The sequence below is a fragment of the Euprymna scolopes genome, chromosome 40 (assembly GCF_053919585.1).
Source record: "Euprymna scolopes isolate OS-2025 chromosome 40, ASM5391958v1, whole genome shotgun sequence".
NCBI classification, from domain to species: Eukaryota; Metazoa; Mollusca; class Cephalopoda; order Sepiida; family Sepiolidae; genus Euprymna; species Euprymna scolopes.
The window spans coordinates 17,474,504-17,482,003 of record NC_136521.1 but is presented as its reverse complement, the minus strand read 5'-3'; positions in this window follow the sequence as shown (position 1 = coordinate 17,482,003).

Sequence of the window (7,500 nt, the reverse complement as noted above, 5' to 3'; positions counted from 1 at the left end):
CTATATTATATTTCACTTAGTCTGTCCGTTCCAAATTTTCTCAGAAACTACCGAGCCGATCTGACTGAAATTTTGCATAGCCCTTTATTATGATGAGGTGTAGCGAAGTAAGTATTAAGGTATCCCTGCGATGCATAGTTAGATATTAATAGAGATTAATAATTATTAGTTACCACAGCGGCACATATACTCTAGAAGTTTGGCATAAAACACTCGCTCGAAATCCACGGACTATAACTTTATTTTTTATAAGCTAGTATAAAATAATGTCTAGTACACACACACACACACACACACACACACACACACACACACACACACACACACACACACACACACACACACACACACACACACACACACACACACACACGCGCGCACACACACGCAGGCACGCACACACACACGCGCACACACAAACACAAACACGCGCACACACACACGCACACGCACACGCACACACACACACACACATATATATATATGTATATACTTCAGAATAAAGTTAGCCAACAAATCAACTGGTATGGAAACCTTGATTATACCTATTTACTATGCCTCCCCATGGAACAGAGTTAGACACCAGGGTCGTTTTTTAACGTGGAGTATTGGCAATAATATTCTATAAGGATGATATGATATTTAAATGCATAAAAAACGTTTACTTGTGATTTTCCACGTCTCACTGATTTTAGCAAATAAGGTGAAAACCATTATAATTATTTGCTAATATTTTCTCCTCTGAAGAGATGGTAGACATCGAAATCCAATAGGATAAGGAGTTATAATGTTTCAAATTCGTCTTACATATAATAATAAATAAAAAAAAAATTAATTTGAAATTTGACCATTTCACGTCATAAATTTTAAATTTATTAAATTACTAAAATTATATATATATATATATATATATATATATATATATATATATATATATATATATAAACAAGAAAATGATGAATGAAAATAAAAAAATAAATTAATTACATAATTCACCAAATATTCAAAATAAGATGTACAAATTTATTAATTTATTTGTTGTGGACTATTATTCTCATCTTTGTAAGATGTTTTTTCACGACGTTTCGGCCAACTATTCCTCTGGCCTTCGTCAGGTTGTATTTCAGAGGTTAGCTGAAACGTCGTGAAACAACAACTAAGAAAGATGAGGATAATAATCCGCAATAAATAAATCAATAAATAATATTCATCTCAATAATGAATTCCAATTAAATAATATATTGATATACAAATTGTTTTCAATATTGCATGAATTAATGAATATTGTAATGAATTTAATTCTTATTTTTATAATTCATCTGATCGTTTTTATTGCTCTATCTAATATATTAAAGTTTCTCTTATTTCGATATAAATTTCTTTACAAACTACTATATTAAATAGACTTGGGTTTCTTCTCTCCACTTAGTCATTATAGAACTACAAAAAAAGACGTCCGACATCATTTCTATATGGTCGTTCTTTCTGCCAATACCTGATATATGTTTCAGGAAATTATCAGTTTCATTCAACTTTCTACATTACCCCCCCCAACAGACATATCAGTAGATTTCCCTCTGTCAAAAACATGTACTAACACTCTCTCATGTATCACTGGAAATATGCTTCATTATAGCCAAGTATAAACAAAACTGTATGTTTCGTATTCCATAGAAAAATATGAACCGCTCCATTACGCTTTCATGATTACTTTCCGCCATTTTGATTGGCTGTTAACAATCCTTTACGAGAATATAATTTGCAGCAAGCTTCTGCAGCTTAACAAAAAATGGTGACTTAATGTGTGTGGTTTCCTTTAGTCATTACAGACTATGGATTCCCATTGTAAGGGTGCCTGCGCGTGAAATTTGTGTGGCAGGAGTTGCGCAGTCTCCAACCGTGCATCTCCTGACTCAACATTGTTGCATACCAGTGGCAAGTTGAGGTACAGGACGACTGGAAACAATGCCGAGTTGAGTTGAGAGCACATACAGCGCCTAGAATTCCCAAATAGTCACCCATCTGGTACTAGTCAGGCTCAACGCTGCTTAACTTGTGATCTGGTGAGAACTGGTATGTCAACGTGATTATGGTGACTCAATTCAAACATACGAAACACAAATAAGACGTTTTCAATTTACTAGTACCAATTCAGATTTAAATCCTCCTCCTCAGCATCATCTTATAAATCCGAAGATGCTATTGTTGGCATTGGTTTCCCTGATATTTTTCTAGTCAGAGTTCTAGTCAGAGTTCGGAGGGATCACGAATTAAAAAAATATCAGCAACCCAGAATTAAAAAATAACTTTACGTATAAAATGTATAATAAAATGAGTATAAAATAAATAACATTTTAAAATTCTTAACGTAATTCAATATTATTTTGAGACGCTAATTCTTGTATCACGGAGTTTTACTTGTTAATGTATTTCCTGAAAATAGCGAATGCGTTCTTTTGTGTTATACTGTCACCACCGAGAGACAAAGCCGGTTAATTGATCTATGACGTCACGTTTAGGTAGCGGAAGTGGGAAACATTTGAGACAACCGGAAGTCTCGTAGTATGTCATGTTGTGTCGGTTTAACTTAGCAACTCGACACCAGATCTTTCTCGAGCCGAATAAAAGCGTTAAGATATCTTAAAACACACAAAACTTATCCAAATAGGTGAAAATGTAATTTATTTTATATTTGTTAATATTTATTTATGCATCTGAATTTTTTACCCGTTTGGCATTTGGTGGCTTTTCTGCTAAATCCTCAGATTTTCATATATTCTTAGAGAAAATTGAAATTTTCATGTTTTTTATTTGTTTTTTAAAATTGAAAAACAAATAATTTTTACATGAAAGTTTTTTTTTCAGATTTTCTTTTGATAATAAATATAACTTTTCATTCAGTATTTCCAAATAATTTAAAGTTACGTGTATTTTCGAAAGAAACGTCATGTCTTGCGAACGAAAGCATAACTGTTCCATCCATCCAGCACGGCCGTAGCCGGGATTGAACTCACTACACGAGTTTGTAGTGTAATTTAAATCTTGTCGGTATATATATATATATATATATATATATATATATATATATATATATATATATATATATATATATATATACTATATATATATATATATAGAGAGAGAGTATGTCTATGTGTGTGTATGTGTGCAAAGAATAAAATACAAAAATATAAATGAAACAAATCAAATGCAAACAAACAATTTAAATACAAACAAGCAATAAAAATTATTTTGTGCAGAAATATTGCTTTTTAAATCGAATTAAAAGAAAAATCAAATTATTTTTTCGTTCTACAAAATATGACGTCTTTAAAAATTAGACGTAACGTTAAAATATTTGGAAATAATTTTTGACAAAAATTCTTATGTCAAAATCATTTGTTTTACAGTTGTAAAAACTAAAAAAAAATAAAATAACATGAAATTTTCAACTTTCGCCGATGGAATCTCATAATGGAATCTTCTACAATTAATTTATATTTTACTCAGGTAAATTTTTTAAAGTTAAAAGATAACACACAAACAAAAAAATTAACGGATATAAATACATTTCAACAAAACAAATGAAGTTAAAACTTTTACGTTCGAAAATAACATACAGTTATTTACGGCACAATTACGTTATATACCGTGTAAAAGTTTATATGGAACAATCACGTTGACACGCCGGTTCTCGCTAGATCACCGAAGTTAAGCAACGTTGAGCCTTGCCAGTACCAGATGGGTGACTATTTGGGAAGGCGAGGCGCTATGTGGGGTAAAATACCAGGTTGAGAAACTGGCACGGTCTATACTTCTACTGGGACTTTCTCAAGCCATGGTAGGCACCCCATCTAGTGATGGCGTCACGATAAAAAAATACCCTTGACAGCCCTGGCGAAGCATCAAGTATTCAGCATAGTTCGGGAAATTAATTTTTCTTCAATTTATATCGAATACATTAATACGGATTTTAGGGGGTTTATTCGTAAATGTGCCTGAAAAAAATTAATTTTTCTTTTTTATCGTTATAATTCATGATGCTTTATTTTCATAAAAAAAACAAAAATAAATTAATTCATTTGTTTTTTTACAACCGAAAAACCATAACTTTAGTAAAGGTGTTTTTTGTTTAAACAAAATAATAATTTCCGCTAAGATTCAAATAAAAGTAATGAGTTAATTATATGCTGTGATCATTATTTGATAAATACTGAAAATATCATTAAAATTGGTTTATTTTCTGATCTTTTGGGTGAATTTTTAACTAAAGGGAGGTGCAGCAGTTATAGAGAACTATTTTCTCTAGTGAATCAATGCCCTCCCCTCTTCTGAGTTCTTTGGCTAAAGACTAACCTATCAGCTAACAGAGCGCCTTATTCATCTGCTCCCTAAAAAGACTTGAGGGAACGTCAGCCTGTCAGGATTGGAGCCTTCAGCCAAGCAACTTCTATCCTCTCTCGTCCCCTGTCCACTGGACATCTTGATCTGGCCTTGACGGTCCCTAGTGGAGAAAACTGCTATTGGTTGGAGACGACAAAGGAATTGTACTGACTGACAACGACCTCAAAAAGAACCTTCTTCCTTTATTTCAATTCGACTTTCAAGTTCCTGCTGCCAATAAAATCATATTCTACGTTGTTATTGTTAAAAAAGAAGTTTGTTGTTCATTTTGTGCTGTGTTCATTAAATATATTTTATTAGAGGTAAAACATTTACCTTCCATTTTTTTTTAGCATTGGTTATTTATTTTGCACGAACTCTATCTCAAGAAGCACCCATTTTACATTAAAGAACTATTTCACTTCTTTTAGAGATATCTCTAGCTTTTTATCTTTCAAACAAAATAAAAAGTAAATCGGAAATTAAAAAAAAACATTATGATAAGCCAGTTTTTATACTAATAGGCCCCATGATCTTCAAGCACTTTTTGCTTGTACCTACTTTTTGCAGAACCTTCTCCCCATAGTCTGTTGAAAATGACGTTTTCCTGCGAAACTTTATGGCTGACTTTGAACTCTACATTTTCCTATTTCGTTAGTTTTATATGCCGAAATAATCATTGGAAATTTACTAGCATACAATAATACGCAGGTAAAATTCTGACCACAACATTAAGTTTTCCACAAACGGTAAAAATTTGCAAAGAAAGGGAAATAATCCCATCAAGATAAACAAGGTCAATAACTCTTTAGCATAATCAAAGGAAGATGACTCTTTTTAATTTTTTTTTTTCTTTTTGCAAATAGAGAGGGAATAACTCTTTTATTATTTAATGCGATATATCACGGGTACGTGACTTCGTTTTATCCCCGTAAAAAAAGTGAGATGATAAACAGGTTGCACCTATCAAGTAATATATATATATATATATATGTTGAGAAAAATAGAAAAACCAAATGAAATTATTAAAAATAAATCAACGTTTCGTCCTTATTTCAGAGGACATCTTCAGGATATTGAAGTAAAAATGCAAGAAAAGAAAAAGTCATAGATCATACGAAAAAGAGAACAGTTTTTGAATCCTACCCATGTCGGGAAGGATAAATATGTGTGCGCATGGGAAGGTTGGGTTGTTCAATGTTTATATATACACCTTTAAAAATGTGTTAAATAAATATGTACATTTTTTTCTCTCTCTCTAAACTTATTTATTTTGTTGAAATATTTAAGGAAAAACGGTTAACCAGAATATGTTTTAATATTTTGTTCTTTAATTATTATTTTCCCTATGCTAGGGGCTAAATGGTAGAAGCCTTTTCTTTGCGTAATAGTATATATATATATATATATATATATATATATATATATATATATATATAAAATAATAATTATTTATTTTCACTTACAAACACTAGCGTTTCATGCTAGCGAAGTCTTCAGTGTTGATTAACAATTCTTGTAGGTCCTGAGATAGGTAACTAACTTTACGAATGCGTGAAAAAATATTGAATAATCTGACCCCTGTCTTTCCAAGCTTATAACTACTCGAAAAATGTAATTCAACCCCTAATTTCTTTTCAATTGAAGGAGCAAAGACCAAATTAAAAAAAAATAACACGTTTAATAGCAAATTATGCAATATTTGTTTTTCTAAATCGGTTTTCTTTAAAAGATTTGAAGAAAATAAACAAAATTTAACTTAGGTCGATTATAAAAAATCGATATAAATTCCCCCAAAAAACACTTACCTATAAAAATTACTAATCAATGTCTAGTTGCATTTTTCATTGCTAAGAATTTATCCATATTTATATTTTAAAATCCATTTATTTTTTTTAAATAAAATAATTTTTTAAACGCCTATTTGAAAAACCGGCCATGATGCAAACATTTTACGTTTTTATTTAAAACCGGAAGTAGTTTTTTATTGTTTTGAATTACGGGTGTCAGAAGGAAGTAAAAACCACACGTTCGCGTTAGCCGTCTACCTTTGCGCATAAGAAATTTGTGCCTCCATACCTGAAAACTAGTCACATTTTATTTATAATTTTTTGCCTAAAAAAAAAAAAAAGTTCAAGAAATTTTTTTTTCTTTTCATAAAAAATATACGAGTTTTTGATTTACTATATTTAATTTCCACTTTATGGAGTGAATTTTCTTTTTAATGTCTAAAACCCCCCCCCAAAAAAAACATTGAATGAAATAGAAATTATTTTCGTTATAAAACGAAACTTTCTGTACAATATAAGAAGATTATAAGGTTTCATAAAAAAAAAAAAAAATCCAACGTGGTTTTAAACAAAAACGTTTTAAATTTTGGACTTTACAGGTAAATTTCAAAGAACACTTTCTTTTGTTTTAAATTTGAATATATTATTTATTGATTTTTTATCTTCAATTTGTGATATATAAAACTTTGGTACATTAATTAATTATTAAGAGTTTAATAAACATTTCCAAATGGGGGGTTGAATTAAAAAAAAAACGTTTGTCTAAAATATTATATTCGGTTTATTGGAAAGAGCATAAAATTTCACATTGACCCTGAAAATATCGTAAAAATATAACCAATTGAAAAATTTTGATAGAGCTTAAAAGCTCTATCAAAATTTTTAAAAATTCAAAAAGATTAACTCGTAAAATTCAATTGATTTCATAACGTAAAAAAAAAAATTGCTGCATGAAGGCGCGCCGGAACTTTATAAGCAATGCTTTTTAAAATATAAAAAGTAATAGTTCTATTATTTTTTAAACAACTTTAATAGTTTATTTTGGAAGTATATTCCATAAAGAAAATAAACAACCCACTTTTAAAAGAGAAATTACGAGTTTTTTAAAATATTTTATTCGCAGTTTCGTATTAGGGGTGTAAAAAATTCCCCCCAAATTCTGATACACCCAGTCCTGAGATTCGAACCCAGCACCGAAGCCACTTTTTACTCTATTTGATGAGCCTCTATCTCAGGGCCACCAAACGATAACCACTTGAATAAGGGAATTAAGAACTATTAAACTCCGACGTTTGCTAATACAATGGCAATCTAGAGTGTTCGCACG